Raw genomic sequence first — 18,826 nt, forward strand, 5'->3', positions numbered from 1 at the left:
AGTTTGGAAGGAGGAAGAGGTTAATTGCCAGAGGTTAATAGAACAAGGAAATACTGAACTTAATCTTGGGGTGGTTCTGGCATTCACTTAAGAGAAGTCAGCAATATTTCCCAAGGGGTAGATCCAGGACAATGCCAATTTCGAGTTTGTTCTGCTGCTGAACCTTGGAAGCAGTGTGGACTACTGCTCAGGGCAACAAATTTGGAGACAGGAGACCTGGGCCACATTCCCACCTGTGACTGAAAGTGGGTGCTCCTTGGGAAGTTTCTCAGATTCTCTGTGTCTTGGTTCCTTCAATTGCAAACTGAGTTCAGATCACTTGCCACCTGCTTACCTAATCAGAATATTGTGAGGGTTAATGAGATTGCACTTGCAAGGTGATTGCTTCATCATATAACTCCAAAGTATTATTATTCATCATAAAGACACAGCTGCAATATTGTATATTGTTACATACCAGATGCCATGTTTCTATTTTTAGCAACCTAGAAATGACAGTGTCTTAGAATTATACAGTGGGAGGGGCCTGGCAATATTACCTGCCCCAAGCTCTGTTCTGGGTCAGGTGGGTATCTAACCAACCAAAGATGGCTGGCTGTTCAGTCTCACTTTATGTCTAAAGGAGGAAACTCTTCAGCTCACCTTTCAGAGGAAATTCCAGTGTTATCATTCTGATGGTCAAGAGTTATTGCTTAAGTCTGAATTCTCCCTTCTGTTTTAATTAAAATAATCTTTTTCATTTATTAATATGTATGTGGGTCTCCTTCATGTAGTGATCTTGAGGGGCAGAAACCATGTCCCATGCATTTTTATATTCTTTAAGTCACTTCCTGGTAAGGCAGTACATAGTAAACACTCAAGAAATGCATTTTGGATTGAATTCAGTTGTTTGTAACTATATGGGCAGAAAGAAAAACACTGATAGCACATTTCATACTAAGAGCATGGGTCCTGCAGTCCTAGCCCCCTGGAGGCTCAGGCTGGAGGATGACATAAATACAGTTCTGGGCTAACAGGTGGTGTGGCTATGGTGTATGTGCCCACATTTGGAAAGGAAGTTGCACTTCAACTTTCTTTTCCCTAAGACTTTCAAAAAGCCCTGTAGTTTGTGCTATGGCCTGAGTGTTTGTGTCACCTCAAAATTGATATGTTAGAATGCTAATCCCCAAGGTGATGGTAGTAGCAGGTGGGGCCTTTGGGAGGTAATTAGGTCATGACGTTGGAGCCTCTATGAATGGAATTAGTGCCCTTATAAGAAGACACGAGAGAGCTTGCTTCCACTCTCTCTCTCTGCTTTCTGCCCATATGAGGATGGCACGAGAAGACAGCCATCTGCAAACCAGGAAGCAGGCCCTCACCAAACACCAGATCTTCTGGAGCCTTGATTTTGGACTTCCCAGTCTCCAGACTGTGAGAAATAAGTTTCTACTGTTTATAAGCCATCTGGTTTATGGCATTTTGTTACAGTAGTCCAAACAGACTAGCACAGTTTACCCACTAGTGTTTTATGCTCTTAGATACAGTGATTAATGAAAGCTTCAATCAAATTTTCCTGGTTTTCAATGCTGTCTGGTCTATAATTACTATATTAATTCAACCCTATCTCCCATTCTTCCCTCTTTTTTTAAACTTTTATTTTAGGTTCAGGGGTATATGTGCAGGCTTGTTATATAAGTAAGTTGTGTGTCACAGGGGATTGGTGTATAGATCATTTTATCATCCAGGTAATAAGCATAGTATATGATAGGTAGTTTTTCAATCTTCACCCTTCTCCCACCCTCCCACCCTCAAGTAGCCCCAGTGTCTGTTATCCTCTTCTTTGTGTGCATATGTCCTCAAAGTTTAGCTACCACTTATTAGTGAGAACATGTGGTATTTGGTTTTCTGTTCCTGTGTTAGTTTGCTTAGGATAATGGCCTCCAGCTCCATCCATGTTGCTGCAAAGGACATGACTTTGTTCTTTTTTACGGCTGTGTAGTATTCCATGTTGTATACCTACCACATTTTCTTTATCCTGTCTACCATTGATAGGCATTCAGGTTGATTCCATGTCTTTGTTATTGTGAATAGGGCTGCAATAAACATTCATATGCCTGTGTCTTTATGGTAGAATGATTTATATTCCTTTGGGTATATACCAAATAATGGGATTGCTGGGTAGAATGGTAGTTCTGTTTTAAGCTCTTTGAGAAATCTCCCAAATGCTTTCCACAATGCCAGTGCCCATTTTTTTAAAAGATGGGCGTAACATTTGTTCACTTTTCGACTGAAAAGGAACTTCTGTCCTTCATAGTTTAAAAGAAAAATTCCACAAGCTCGAGTTCTACCTGCATGCCATTAGGGCTGGCTCCCTTACATGCAACTGGCTTTCACAGATTCTCTGTAAGCTTTTGGCCCCTGCTCTAGTATGGCTTTAACTTTTCCTGTACAACTGAATGTTGATTGTTTTACAGTTCACATCTGATATTTTTCTGGAGAGACTCGTAGACACATGATGACCTCACTTTTATTGTCCTCTGGGGCATTCCTTCCTGTCGTGGAAATTGGCTTAGGCCTCCCCCTCCACCAGTGCTGGGTCCAGGTCTTGCTCTGCTGCTGCTGAAGCAGCTTCTGTAACACTTGGACCCCAAGAGGCAAGAGGCCCAAGGAGATGGGCAAAGGCATTGGGGCTCAGAATATTAAGGTCTGGGTTTGAAGGATGTTTTTGTTTGTTTTGGTACCTTCTGCATTCCTTGCCAGTTCCATCCTCCTTTCAGCAGTAGTACTCTTCATTTCCATTATACACTCTTCTATTTCATTATAAACATCTTGAGTACTCTGGCTTAATTTCCTCCATTTTATACATTTCCATTTGCCCTTCGGCTCTCAGTGAAGCCCTAAGATGACTCAGCTTGTTTCCTGACTAATTGGCTTCCACACTGCTAGAGTTTTTTATTAACTTGCAAAACTACCCTTTTGAATGGTAGTGCTGGATTACTTGGTGTGATGGCAAACTTTATGTGTCAACCTAGCTAGGCCATGGTACCCATATATTAGATTGGCCAAACACCAGTCTACATGTTGGCCTGAAGACATTTTGTAGATGTGATTAACATTTAAATCAGTAGGCTAGATTTTTACAGACTGCCTCATGGAATTTCTTGTAGTTCTCCTTGTCTTCTGCCAGCTCAGAGAACAGCTCAAGGCACTTCTTAACAATGTTTGTTTGAATGACTTTTAAGATTTTGCTCTGCTTAAGCATTTCTCGAGAGATGTTGAGGGGCAGATACTGAGAGTCAACCAAACCATGAATAAAATTGAGAAACTCTTGTGTCAACTCATCACAGCTGTCCATGATGAACACACGATGGACAGCTTGATGTTGTTCTTTTTCTTCTTGTTCTCAAAGAGGTCAAAGGGAGCCCGTTGAGGGATGAGTAGCAATGCTCTAAATTCCAACTGACCTTCTACAGAGAAATGCTTGACTGCCAAGTGGTCTTCCTACTTATTGGTGAGACTCTTGTAAAATTCTCCATATTTCTCCTGGGTGACATCATGAGGGTTTCTGGTCCAAATGAACTTGGCCTTGTTTAGCTCTTCCTAATCAATGTATTTCTCTTTAATTTTCTGGTCTTCTTTTTCTTACCCTTACTGCTATCATCTGAGCCTACATCTTCAATCTTGAGCCTTTCCTCAGCATCTTTATTTTCCTCTTTTTTCTCACCTATCTCTTCTTTTGCCTCATTGTCACCGGTTTCCTTCTCTCATTCCTTCCCCCAAATAAACAGTGATGGGATAGCTTATGAACTATGAGTACTTCTTCACTACTTCTTTGATTTGTCTCTCTTCTAAGTACTCTATCTGGTCTTCCTTAAGGTGGAGGATCACTTTGGTATCCCTGCTGGTGGGCTCACTGTGGTCAGCACATACAGTGGAGGAAGACTCTCAGGCATACTGTTCATCAGCATTGTGATGTGTGATCACAGTCACTTTCTGTGCCACCAGGTAGGCAGGCTAAAAACCAAACTGCTCAATCTTGGAGACTTGGCAATGGTTCCAAAATTATTTATGAGGTCATCCTTGGTCATGGCAATGCCTGTGTCCACCAAAGTCAGGGTGCATTCCTGAGAGTTGAAGATGATGTCAATTTTCATCTCTTTACTGCTGTTCAACTCAGAAGAGTCTGTCAGGCTCTCAGCAAATTCTGTTTAATGCATTAAATCCATTAGAGATCAACTCCTGAAGAAAAATTTTCTGGTTGGAATAGAAGGTATTGATGTTGAGATACATGAATTGGGCAACTTCTGCCTGAAAAGCAAAAGTCTCCACCTCCTCCTTTCCCTGGTACACTTCCTCAAGCATCTTGAAAGGAAAGGGCCACAAGTACTAGAGAGCAGAGTGGGCCGGGACTGTCCAACTTGCACGTGGCATCAAGCCTGAGCAAGGATAATTGTTAATTCCCAAGCCATAAGGTTCCAGATCTTCAATTGACCTCATGATGGATCAGCCTGTTATGCCTACAAGCTGAGCCACGGGATCTTGCAGCAGAGTCCACCAGTGTCCACCTCTTCCCTGGGCTAAGGCTTCAACATGCCCGAGTTTTGCTTGAAAACTTGAGGCTGATGAATACTACTAGGCCGACCATCCCTGATGTTCTCAGTCACTATCTGGATGCCTCCCTAAGATGGGAGAGGAGGGAGGAGGTGCTTGATGGGGCACTCTGCGTGCTTGGCTGAGGAGTCTGAGCTCTATTCGAGGAGATGTTCAGGTATCATTGAGGGTTTTCATCACAGTATCATCATCTCTGGCTTTTATAACTACTGTGATCCCAAGTGAAGGTCTACAAATACCTTGTTCATACATTCCTTGCATTCTCATTGCAATATTTCAATAAGGAATAAGATCATTAGCTATTTTCCTTTTTCACAAACAATCACTATCTAACAAGAATTTAACTTAGAATGACCAAATCTGAGTCAGAGGCTGCTATGAGTTACTTCTTTATTTCTTGAAGCAGAGTCCTGTGAACATGTCCTCAGCCTGTTGGCAGGGGCATGGCCAGAGGGGTGGGGCATGCGGAGGGAGACACACATCCTGGTGCTGGTTGACAAGGGCTCAGAAAGGCTTGTCTCTGGAAGTTCCAGGTCTGCAAGTGGGAAAAAAGAATGCCTATAAGAAATACAATTGCCTTCACTCATAAACCTTCATTCTTGGGAAACCCGTCAGAGTTCTGGAAACAACCTCATCCTGGTTCAGTAAACCTCATTTTCTCTACAGCAGAGAAAGAGCAAACAAATTTGCTCATCACCTCTCCCTTCTTTTCCATTCTAAGGTAGCCTGGACAGGAAAGCTTTTCTTCCATGGCCTGCAGATTCTGATGGCACAGCACTAGAGGAACCACAAGTTCCGAAATTCCAGACTCCCTTGCCAAAGCTTCTCCATCCACCTCTGGCATCAGTGCCAAAGGGGCACGGGATGAGTGGGGATCCATCTAAAATTGGTCCAACTGTTTTAATAATATTAATGTTGTGTAATATGAATAACAACAAGAATAATAGTAACTACTTAGAGAGTGCTTTCTCAGAACCAGGCATGGTGCTGGCACTAAGCTTTTGACTTGCATTATTCCATCAGGGATATATTATTATTTCCATTTTCCAGATGAAAAAACTGGAGCTCAGAAAGGTTAACAACTTTTCAAGGATCCACACCTAGTACATGGTTAGTACATGGTTGGAGAGATGGTTCTTATGCCTATTGAAAAGCACTGTGGTCTCCAGCAGGAGCTATGGCTGCCAAAGGATGAAAGTCTCTGGGGTGAACCCGGAGGATGAAGCAGTTGGCTCCTATGTGCCAGGTCTAGTTAGGTGTCTTCCAGAACAGCAGTGGCTCTAGACACTCAATATCTCCAAAGTCACCCCAGAGTGGGCCTAAACTTCCTGAGCCTGAGGTATCCTTGACCTCATCTCAGGGTTTCCTGGGCCATAGGCTGCTTCTTAAATTCAGTTCTTGCAACTGCTACCCCAGTTCACCTTAGTGATGCTCATCAGACATAGCATTCCCAACACATCCTCTTCACTCTGGCAATGTAAGTCCAGGGCTGTTTAGGGATAGGGAGCATGGGAGGGGTGGTAAGGAACTGCTTCTTAATCCTCTTGTCCTTCTTTGCTTTTGATCTCTCTCCACATCTTTAACTGTGATCCAGTGAGATGTCTAGATAGCCTGGTGTCCACAACCCTAGACCTCTAGGGGAAAATGGTTTGCTCTGAATGGCTGGGACAGGAACCATTCACAATTGCAGGTCAGATCAATGCATGGCCAGTGAAGGCACACTCCTCTGGCACATTCCTGCGCAATATGTGTTTCTGTGAAAGGAAGAGGTGGGAAGATGTACAATTAGGTGAAGTCTGCTCCCACGCCCTCTTAGTATTACTGTTTCAGTGACACCAGTGGGGAGAATGTGAAAACAATTAATTTCAGAACAAAAGCAGACAGTGCTGTCTTGCCAGGGCTTTAGACATAGAGTCCCTGCCTGGAGTTACTGGCAAAAAGGAACAGTAGGATCTGAGATATCCGGCCATGGAGATCTAAGGAAAACCAGAGGTTTACCCAGGAACCAAATGATTCATCACAGGAACATTGTCCATTTGCTCAGCTTCCTGCTTCCATCCCTTATCCCTAAACAGCCCTAGACTTACTTTGCCAGAGTGAAGAGGATAGGTTGGGAACACTATGTCTGATGAGCATTGCTAAGGTGAACTGAGGTAGCAGTTGCAAGGACTGAGTTTCAGAAGCAGTCTATGGCCTAGGAAACCCTGAGATGAGGTCAAGGATACCGCGGGGCTTAGGAAGTTTAGGCCCACTCTGGGGAGTGCTGCAGGTGCTAATGGAGGTTATCGGTGCACGGATCAAAAGGGAGATGCCATGAAAAGGAAATGCACGCAGGGCATCTGAGGACAGAGCGCGCTTCTCTGTTCTTTAGCTCTTTGCATTTCAGATCTAGTGTCTTCCTTTGCAGCCTTTCAGAGCTCTGTAGCCTGGCAGGTGTGCTAGGCCTCCTGTCTAGGCTGAGAGGTTGCTGAATTCATGCTTCATTTCCTGCTGCAGGTAGGATTATTGTGAGAGAGGGTCTTTTTGTCTTTTTGGTCATTAGGTTTAAAATCCAAGCGAATCATAATATTTGTTAGGTCTTTAGATTATGTTGGCTTCGGAAAAGGCCCATTTCAACGTGGGTATTTGAGTGGAATTATCCTTTCTGCCTATGTGCTATGAAAATTTTCTACTTTCAGAACCTGTGTTTAGAACTCAGTGTGAAAAACCAGTCAACACGCATACCACACAGCACTCAGTGAGTTTTCCAACAGAATAATAAATAGCCCAGAGCTAAGTTGAAAGCAGTGTGTGCTATGAAACAAGGAAAATTAGAAATCACCATTTGATTCAAAGTTTGAAGTCACAGTATGATTTGGTTACAGGTGGCACCAGCTATTGTGATGTTAGCATGGTTGAGAAATTACCTTAGCATTCCTACCCAGTTTCATGAATAATGCAACCTTTCTTTTGGGCCACTTGGAAGACTTCCAGCAAAAATGTAGCCCTTGTCAATTCCTAGGAGCACAATTGTTCTCATAAAGAGATTAAAATTCAGCCAATAAAACATCTAGAGAAAATAAATCAAGTAAAATCGTTCTTTTTATTCATTTGTAAATGTTTGATTCAAAGTCAGGGTTTCTGGAAATGTGGTTTGCAGACCTCCTGCATCAGAATCACCTTGTGAATCTTCTGGGCTTCACTACAGTTGGGAATCTGAATCCCCGTTGAGAGTCTGGAGAGTGATAGGTAATAGATTGCTCAGGTGATCCGGGGACATCTTCAAGTTTGAGAACCGCCCCTAGAGTAGTTGATCACTTCACAGCCCAAACATCCATGCCTCACAAAACTTGCCAGTGGACTCATGCTTTCTTCCTGGCCTGAAATTTATAGAGTTAGAGTCATTAATCTCAGTTAATTCAATTCATCAAGCATTTATTGAGGAATATCTGTGTGCTGTCAAGGATACAAGAATAGGTAGGGCCCAGTTCTTGTCCTCACTAATCTTATAATCTAAGAAGAAGAATCAGACAAATGCAGAAATAAACACAATCCCAGGCAGAAAATGATGAGCTCTTTCAGAAGAGGGATCTCTACCTAGTACCAGAAGTTCAGAGAAAGGGGCCGCACTCTGCAGAGAAGACTAGGAAAGTTGTGGTTTTTGAGACGGGCCTTCAATGATGGGTAGAATTTCACAAGCGGAGATGCAGGGTACACTGGGATTACGTGAAGAAAGAATGATGAGAGAACAGGTATGGAACCACAGATTAGCAAATTTGAGCTAGCTCAGGGCTATCTCATGACTGCCTGGAATGCTGGGTAGAGTCTTTTTTTTATTGGGATATAATTCATTTATAAGACTCATCCTTTTAAAGTGTACAATTCAGTAATTTTAGTGTATTCACAGACTGTGCAACCTTCAACACTAATTCAGAACATTTTTATGATCCATAAAACAAATCCAGCCCTACTGGCAATCATTCCCCATTCTCCCCTCCCCCAGGATCTGGCAACCACTAATCTACTTTCTCACTACACGGATTGGGCACATGATTTGTACATAATTAAATAGGGAGTAGGGAACTACTAATGATTTTAATTGAGGTAAAATTTACATACAGTTAAATGCACAGATCTTAAGGGTACAATTCAATGAGTTTTGACAACATATATACTCATCTTACTGATTCTCCAAAATAAAGAACATTTTCTTCGCCCTAGAAAGTTCTCTTGTGGGCCCTTCTAGCCAATTCATGCTCCATAGGCAACCATTATCCTGATTTTTGTCATCATAAATTAGTTTTGTTTTTTCTCAAACTTTATATAAATGGAAGCACACAGTATATACTCTTTTGTGTCTGGCTTCTGTTTCTCAGAATAATATTTGGAGATTCATTCATGTTGTGTGTGTCAGTGGTTCATTGTTTTTTGTTGCTAAATAGTATGAATGTGCCACATTTTCTCTCTCTTTCTGTTGATGGACATTTGAGTTGTTTCCAGTTTATGAACACTTGTGAGCTAAGCAGCTGTAAACTTTCTCATGCATGTCTCTTTGTGGATATATGCTTTCCTTTGGGGGTAGGGGTAAATATGTAGGAATGGAATTGTTGGTCTGCAATCTACAGCTTTTGTTTTGTTTTTTGGCAAGAATGTGATCCACCAGGACTGAACTTTGAGAAAATGAATGCAACAGCAGTATACAGTGAAAATTAGGAATGGGGAAGTTAGGAAAATCAAGAGGAATGATGTCCTTTGTGATTGGGAGTCAGCTTATATGGAACTTGGAAAATGAGTGGATATGAGCAGGCAGTGGAAAGAGAAGTTTCAAAAACAGCTATTTATTTGGTCTCTACTCTCCAAGGGATTCTTAGGTTCCAGGCAGTCTGGCGGGTGGCATGATGGAGTCATATTGGTGAGAAAGATAAATATTCTGGTTTTAGACAACAAGATGGATCACTGTCCCCAAAAGGCCATTTCTCAGCACTTCCCCAAGTGCCTGGCACAGAGTGTTAGTGGAATGAATGAACTACTAACAGTCATTTGATACTTAGGAAGAACGAAAGGGCATTGGGGAGAGTGGGTGGGCTGAGGCAGCAGCTCATACACCAGAAATTAGCCCACTTACGGGACTGGTTGATTAGATTAGTTACTTGTGTAATGAGGTGGAGAATTTTATTCATCAGAAATTCTCCTCCATAATTGCTCCCAAGAAAATCAGTCGGAGTGTGCCTTGTGGTTCTCCCTCCCTCCCCCAGCCCTTCCCCAGGGAATCTTTTGGAGCTCTTGAGACATGTTTATTCTAAAAGTGTATTTATGGACACCACAGAGCACAAGAAGGGTGCTGAATTCAAATTTAAGAAATTTGGAGTGGGTTTTTTTCATTACTATGCTGACTATGAACAACTTTAATAATCTATTTCTCAGTTTTCCTATCTGTAGAATGGGAATAATCATAATAATACCTGTTTCATTTCTCATAAATAAGTAGATTTAAAATCAGAAGAAATTTTAAATGCTAAAGTGTTTTGAAAAAGGTAGGCTCCCCATCACTTTCCAAATAATGAAACAACCTACAACCTTTTCAGCTTGTCTTTCAAGGTTTTCTTTGCCCAGTGGTCCAAACTGCCTTCTAGTTTATTCTCTCACTATTCTCTCCACTGACAACTGGCTGGACATTAGCTGTAGCCAGACATGTCCTGGTGCTCACCCACAGCCATGCTGCATCGTAGCCTCTGGTCCATCGTAGCCTCTGCCTGGACCCATGAAATCCTTCCCAAGCTCTGTCATTCACATTAACTCTTTCATAGCGTCTCTCCTTACAATACCTTCCTCTTCTGCTTTGGCACCTAGATTATAGCAGAAGTCACCTGTCCCTGAGGTTGAAATAAAATTGACTCAACCCAATCCCACGGGAAGTGCAACACACCCTCTCTCCATTTCTCCATGTTCTGGGGAACTACAGACTCATGGGCACTTAGGCTCCAAGTTACTGCTCTGTCTAAAACTGTAAACTCTCTGTGTCTCACCTTCTGTGGCTCTTTCTTCTCTCAGCAGATATGGCAGTCACCCCACCTACCTTTTTTAAATTCCTACCACACAAACCACTCAGAGGAGAAGACATTTGTGTGTAAAGTTTACTAACAAGTTGGCGCAGTGAAGGGAGGTTTCCAGTACTACACTACAACATGGATGCATAATATTAAATCTTATTCATCTTTCATCTTAAAAGTTCTTTGGCTGCCCTGCTACAAGAATATCTCATGGCCATTCTTCCCCATGGCCAGAGCCTCTGCCTTCTGGCCTGTCCCCACTCCCCATCTTTCTTCCTCCTTCCCTCTCTTCTTTACTTTCCGTTTCTTAACCCCAAATTCTCTAGCTTGTTCTTTGTTTCATCATCTCCTTCCAGATGTCAGTTTTAGGGTCTCACCTTCACTCCTGGAAGGGTTTGTCAAGGCTTTTGGTAATTTTTTTTTCCTAAAGAAAAATGGTTCCCTCTTTAAAATGTATTTGCTAGCTTTTAAAATATTTTTTTCCAGTTATATTGATTGATGTTATTTATGAATATGTCTTACAGCCCCTTCTGTTGTATGCTCCCCTCAAGGCAGGTTTATCTGTGATTCATCTCAGAGTTTAAACCCAATGCCTTGTATGTAGTACAGCCTCAGTGTTAAATGAATGAATAAAAAGCTGGTATTTTCTATATAACCCCAGAAAAAGCAAAGCGGAAGAAACAGAAGCACCAGGTTTCCATGTTAGGATACTAATATGATTCAATCACCACTGGAAGAGATCAATACGGGGTCCAGAGGGCTGCTCCTGAACTCACCCTGACCCTAATGAGCAGGTGAATGCTGGGGCCAAGGTCGATGCAGGCTTTGTGCTGTGCCTGTTCCTCGGGAAATGAGTTTGCAGCACCGATTCTTTTCAGAGAGGCTGCTGACCTTCAGTTGAATGGTATCAATTTATGATCATTATCAATGAGAACTAGAACTGTTCCTGTGACCCGTGGGATTTGTCCTCCCCATCCCACATGTAACCCTTCAGATCAGATTTCCTTCAGTGAAATCAGAATTGTCACTAGGAGGACAAATTCAAGGCAGAATTACAAAAACCGGCTGATTGGAAGCATGAAACATGAATTTTATTATGAATGCTCTGCCATTCATCTGGCTAAAAAATGGGAAAGAGAAGACTCCGGCTTGGGCACCAATGAAAGAGGCTATCGAACAAGGAAAATGTTCTTTAAATTGTTATTGAACACAGCGGTTCTTTAGATCCTGAAAGTAAACATAGCGCTAATATTTGTAGGGCTTTATAGTTCACTGGGGGATTCAAAAGGTGCATGATCTCACTAAATCCTCACAATAAGCCCATAAAGATCATTACCACTACCATTCCACAGATGAGGGAACCGAGACCCACAGAGGCCAATTTTCCCAGTATTTAGGAACATACCTAGGAAATGGCAGAGCTGAAATTGGAAGCTTGTCTTCAGACTTCAATCTTTATTTATTTTTCCATCACATAATGCTACCTTGCCTGTAGCATAACTGTAGAACCTTGTCCATATATTGCATGTTCATAGTTCTGGGACGTAAGAGTCTATAATGTATAAAATCATTGGCTTAAATGAGTGATGCAATAGGCTTAGTTACCAGTAATAAAGTTACATGCTTAAAAGTAATGGTTTGAGTCAATAAATAATTTTGCTATTCTGTACATCAGTTTTGACTCATTACTTGGAGTGAGCAAACCTGGAGTGTATAACACCTGCTTGAAGAGATGCACACAGGGTTTTAGAAAGCTGGAAGAGAAAAAAGTGGGATGTACTTTCTCTCCCAGCTCCAGGCACTTCTTCCCTACTTCACCAGGTTGGAATGGTCAGCATGGCATGACGGGTAAGATCCTATGTTTTGGAGTCTAACTGGCGTGAGTGTCCTGCCTCTTCCATCCACTTTGCACAAGTTACTTATCCTCTCTAAGCTTCAGTTTCCTTTTCCTCATCTGAAGAATGGAAACACGTCTGTTAGGATTCTTTGATTGCAAGCAACAGAAACAGATTCACTTTTGCCAAAAAGGGTAATGTATTGGAATAATCTTAGTTCTCTCCCAGAAACAAAGGAAAAGGCCTTGCAAAGAATGGAAACTAGGCAACTCCATGGATCGAGATGACAGAAGAAATATATTCTCCTCAGCATTCTGACACCAGAATGACTCCACCCTAACCATTTGTCATCCTGGATTCTCACAGGGTAAGCTTGATTGGCCTACCTTGAGTCATGTGTCTTCACTTTGGTAGGAAGGAGGGGTAGGGGATTTTGACTGACAGGCTCCGGAACCACAGGGACTGGGGCAGAGGCAACTACTTAAAGAAAAATTGGAGTGCTGCTTTGAAAAAAGAGGAAGACAAAAACAAAAAACAAATAAAAAATCCCCCAGAGATTTAAATGGGAATTTTTAAAAATAGGACTTCATAGGACTGTTTTTAGGATTAAAGATGTAATAAATTTAAAGTGCTTAGCACAATGTCTGACACACAGTAGGTGCTTGATAAATATTTAGCAATAAATAGTTGTTAGACTGGAGCAGAAGTGAGCTGAGAAGGAATATGAATAATGAAGGAGAAAATAAATAAAGAAAAGGATTCAACAGGTGGCTTGGCAGGGCAAAGAACAGACCTCCTCCTTCCCCTGATACCATGACCACCCCTAAAATACCATGAAATCTGTAGTGAATGCTTTTAATTATTTGAACATTCTATTTTGTATAAAGAATGCCAAGAATGCTAACTGCACGGATACCAGTAAATGGTCACAACCAGAGGCTGTTTCTCCTACTAAACTGAATAACGGATACATAGATACACCTGTATAGAAACAAATGGCAATAAAGATGAAGTATAAATGATTCATTTTCAGAAAATTCAGTTTTAACCATCTAAGGAGTGGAAAGGATATTTTATAATTATTATGATGAAATCATTTAAAAATTACAGTAAAATAGTTTTCACTTATTCTCATGCAACATGAGTGAAAGGTATTGGCAATTAACAATTATACTGTGATATTTCTGCATACCACACTAACTGCAATGAACATTAATATTTATATGTTACCTACACTCTTACTGACCAGGCCAGATTTGGTCCCTCGATCCTCATTTCTCAATTCCTAGAGACATAAATGGGAGTTGCAAGTGAGTATCTGAAGACACATTTTCAACTGCTGTAGTTTGTCATTCTTATAGTTTATATCCTGAAAGCTTCATAACCGTGGCAAATCAGCTCTCACTCTGGGAATGGTCTTAAACAAGTTGGAAGCCATAAACCTATGGACAGTGCCAAATGTATCTGAACAATCACTCACCTTAATGGTGAAAACGTGGCTCTATTATTTCTAAAATCACAAAGTATTTAAATTGTGATTTTGAACAAAACAATGGTACCTATGTATCTATCAAATCAAATGGACACAGCTTCAGACGTTTACACTGGGACTACTTTGTGTGATACTAGGGAATACAGGTCTCTTTTGGTTCTCACATGTGTATGTAAATCTTGACATTTCTTTAGAATCTTAAAACAGAATAGACTTAATGCATCTCAGTTATAAGCCTTTTGCCTCAAAGTGTCCCATCCTCTACTAAGAGAACCTGCCTTTTGGGGATTAGGTAATGCCTACAAAATTTGAAACAACTCAGACTTCAGAAATGTATTTTGCATCCATGCTTACTTCATTTACAGGAATAACAGGCTAGGAACTTTACAAATCTCTTTTTTTTTTTTTTTTTTTTAACAATCCTTGAATGTTCTCAATGAGTGGAGAACTTCTTTTTTTTTATTTTTAAGAGGCCGGGTGCTGTGGCTCATGCCTGTAATCTCAGCACTTTGGGGGAGGCCAAGGAGGGCGGACCGCTTGAGGCCAGGAGTTCGAGACCACCCTGGCCAATATGGTGAAACCCCATCTCCACTAAAAATACAAAGTCATCCAGGCGTGGTGGCAGACACCTGTAATCCCAACTACTCGGGAGGCTGAGGCAGGAGAATTGCTTGAACCCGGGAAGCAGAGGTTGCAGTGAGCCAAGATCACACCACTGCACTCCAGCCTGGGTGACAGAGAAAGGCTCTGATGAAAAAAAGAAAGAAAGAAAGAAAAAGAATAAGTGTTGTTAACTTGAAATGCTTTTTATAATTGATATTACATGATATCTCTAAATTAGTAAATTACATTTACTAATTTATAATTTATATTTATAATTTAATTGCATAAATTATATTTAGGGAAAGGCAGGACTGCAATATGTAGTTTTAGAGAACTAAAAACAGGAAAAATATGTTTACTTGTTATTTAAGTTTGAACGCATGTCTTGGTGCTTATCTTGTATTTATAAAGTGCTGAGGATTTAAAAAACTCATTCCTGTTGACTGATTTTTAATGAATTTGCAATTGAGTATTTTTGTTGGGGTCCACAACATACTTGCTGTATGGGACACTTACATGTGCCACCTAGTATCCTCAGAGAGAATAAAGTTCCCACAGTATTGAGCCCATTGCACTGCTCCAGCCCAGCTCTTAAAATTCTGGTCAGCATCTCCCAATCAGATATGGAAAAGTATCAAGTCGTCTTGGCAAAGTGGCAGCAAATTAGTGGCTTATAGATAAATACACGCTTGTCATTACCTGCAAGTAATAACATATAGGGTAAACAAACAGTACATAAAACTGTTTAAACCATTAATTATTGGAGATTTTGCATGTCCAATCTCATGTTTGAAATCAACTTTTTTCCTCTTGCCTATGGAGAATAAATGTATAGAATATCTAAAAATAGATGCATAAAATTTTAACTTTTTTTTTTTAACTTTAAGTTCTGGGATACATGTGCAGAACGTGCAGGTTTGTTACATAGGTATACATGTGCTATGGTGGTTTGCTGCACCCATCAACCCATCATCTAGGTTTTAAGCCCCACATGCATTAGGTATTTGTCCTAATGCTCTCCTTCCCCTTTCCCCCCACCCTCCGACAGTGTGTGATGTTCCCCTCCCTATGTCCATGTGTTCTCATTGTTCAACTCCCACTTATGAGTGAGAACAAATTTTATGTCTTTTTTAAAAAAGAAAGTATCTGAGGAGCTAAAGTATCTCCTCTGAAGAATCATGGTTGTGTTCTTAATGGAGGCTGCCTCCTTATATTTTTCCACATGTAACATTTTCGATGACCAATGTCACAGTACCAAATGGCCCAAATGATAGGAAGTAAACATGCTCCCTTTATCTTCTGCAGTTTTAACATTTGATGTCATCTTTAGCAAAAGGTAGCACTGAGTATGCACTCCATTGTACTACTGTTATGTAGTGATTGCTTATTCTAAGAAAAGTTTATAGTAGAACAATATAAAATAGAAGCAGAGTGAGAGAGGAGAGCTCAAAAATTCAAACCGTTGTTTCCCAGACTTGAGTCATGCTCAGACGGGTAAGAAATAATTTTTAGAAACGATCATCAAAATGAAAACATAAAATTTTAAAATTCTTCTACAATTTCCAGATCCCATAGACTTTACTTTGATAACTACTTATTTAAACTCTTCCAAGTGGGCAAATTGAACCCTATCATTATCTTTATTTTTCAACCTAGAAAGAAACATCACAAGAATATCTAGGTAACCCATTTGAAAGTTAAAATATTCTTACAATTTGAAATTGTTTCCTAATTCTCATATTGCAATTTCCCTCCTTTTGATATGTCTTTGATGGCTCTTTATGGTTTTCACTTTCTAGTTAGTAAACTATTTATATATATTCTAAGATAATAATGAGGTTTCTTCAGGCTTGCCTATTCCAGGTAATAGTGTCAGATCCCATCGTCTTATTTAGGCTTCTATTCTTCTAAAAAACCATTTCTCTTCCTTTCGTTGAGACTCTCTTCCTAGTTTCTACTTCCCACCTTCCAAGTTGAAGAGCCCTAAACTAGAAGCAAGGTCTGCAGAGCAGGCAACCATCCAGGCTACTGTAATGCAGCCCTAGTGTTCTTTGCATGATCTTTATTGTGATTCTTTTAATGGCAGAAAAGTGATCCCACCAAATATTTGTGTGAAGAATCAATAAAGCTACATGAAAACAATCGCTTTCTTTGTAGGTGTAAGGTTGTCCACATGGTTGTGGGATGGTTCCTGGAGCCGTGGGTAAGCCAAGGAAGTAGGGCACTGTAGGGCCGGGCACCCAGAGCCCTATCTCGTGCATTCTGTGCTATCCCATTTTTATTTTTCATTTGTGTAACTGACCTTTCCTGAGCAGCTTACTGCCATGGTCTAGTTATGAGAAGATGTGTCACAGAAGTTAAAGATTGCTTGATTCACAAAAACCTGCGTGTTTTGCCTTCTTTTCTGGTATAGTTAATGACTGACAGAACAGAAAACTTTATATAATGAGGCAGCATTACTGCCTAGGAAATGTCCATCTCTTTCTGACTCATTGTGTAACGTTTTCCTGACATTTAAAAATGTCATTTCCTGTGCTCCCCTATCTTCTTCAGCTGTGCGTCAGCCCACCCTGCCTGTCCTCATCATGTCTGCTAATGGGTCCATGCGCCTCTGCTCCATGGACCGCATTGCTGCCCCATGTCAAGGATACATTTTTACATGCTATGAGGCCTGTCGGTCATGCTCTTCAATATCATGGGTCTCTCTGCAATCCTTTAGCAGTCTGGACCAGCCGCTGGCTTTTGCCCCACCTCCCGCTGTAAGGTGAGCACTCCGGACAGAGGACATATTCCTGGCTCAGCTACCTAGCAGAACTTTTAACCCTTCAAACCAGCATGACTTCAACTTTGTCGCATTCTGCATTTTCAAAACTGGTTTCAGATCCGTGCCAGTGCCCCTAACAGCCAAAATAAACATTTCATTTCTGACGTTCCTGTATTATTCTCCTCCAACGTATAGTCATTAGCATTGCTTGGTTATGCTCCATGTTCAAAGCACTGTGTGTGTGTGATCAAAACAAGTTTCAACACACGTAACATAGTATGGTCTCTGCAGTTAAGTGTCAATCCAAAGTTTCCTTGGAAAAATACCCAACTTTGAAGGATCTGTGTTAAACAGTTGACTTTGCTGTTAGAGTATCTGAGTTCAGATTGTGGCTCCACCACTGACTGGTTCTGTGGCTTTTGCCAAATTTCTTAGGTGCCTTCTCTGCCAGCCAGGTGCAATGAGTACCTACCCGCAGGCTATCAGGAGGATTACATGAGCTAATCATGCAAAGCTCTTAGAGTAACATTTGTCACTGAGTAAGCACTCAGTGAGGCGGGTTATTACCAGACAGTATTTTTCTATTTACCTCATGAAATGTTGATTTCTGCATCAGAGGAGTGGCCTATACAAGCTTATGTAGAAAAAAATATTTTTTCATCGGGGAAACAGTCTTGAAAAATGCACATTGTCTGTTGGTTTCGTTGGTGAGCCTGTTGCTTGCTTGGAGCTGCCCTGTATTCACGGCCCTGAAGGCTGACTTCCAGCTCACCCTGCATCTGAATGAACAGGACAGCTGTCCAGAAGTAAAGTCTGTATCAGATTCCCCTGCCAATATAGTTTTTCAAAACATAGGACAGTGGTTTTTAAAATACATGGCAAGTTTTGCTTCTCACTCTGGGCAGGGTTTCTTCTTTAAACTGAGTATTTCTCTATCAACAGCATGCTTTGCAGCTGCCATTTTTGACTCCCTATGGATCCACATCCCATCCAGGCATAAAACCAGTGGGCCAATTTCTGGCCTGGGAGAGCTGTTCCAGTGGGTGAGGGAACTGTTCTTTTAAGGGCGGCTGCCACTTGAGAGTGCAAGTTCATTGTTGGCAGCCCCAGCTGTCCTTCATTAGGGTAATGACTGCAGACTGAGGGGAAGGCTCCCTGCCAAAGGTGACTCAGTGGAGAGTCGGATGCCACTCTCAGAGAGCAGCTTCACAAAGGGCTGCTTAACCTGGACCCTGGCTTTCACAAGCCCAGGAGGGGAATTTTAGTTTCAAGTACTGTGATTGTTTTCACAGGCCCATAAAAGGGATCTTTGTCAGAGCCTAATCATTATCATAACATTTGAGTGGCCACATAATTCCATTCCGTTCTACAAATAACCAATGGTGTCAATTATGTACAGGACACGGAGCTGGGTCTTTAGGGAATTCAGAGAAACAAGACATGGTTCAAGCCCTCTAGTAGCTTACAATTTAGTAAGGAAGCTAAGACAAGTATAATCACCAATTATCCAAAC

General features: G+C 41.2%; 1 pseudogene; it reads right to left on the reverse strand.

The window, feature by feature from the left end:
* Nucleotides 1–3,100: 3,100 nt before the first annotated feature.
* Nucleotides 3,101–4,341, reverse strand: LOC100995568 (heat shock protein HSP 90-beta-like; annotated as a pseudogene).
* Nucleotides 4,342–18,826: the final 14,485 nt, after the last annotated feature.

This window comes from Pan paniscus, chromosome 13 (assembly GCF_029289425.2).
Source record: "Pan paniscus chromosome 13, NHGRI_mPanPan1-v2.0_pri, whole genome shotgun sequence".
NCBI classification, from domain to species: domain Eukaryota; kingdom Metazoa; phylum Chordata; class Mammalia; order Primates; family Hominidae; genus Pan; species Pan paniscus.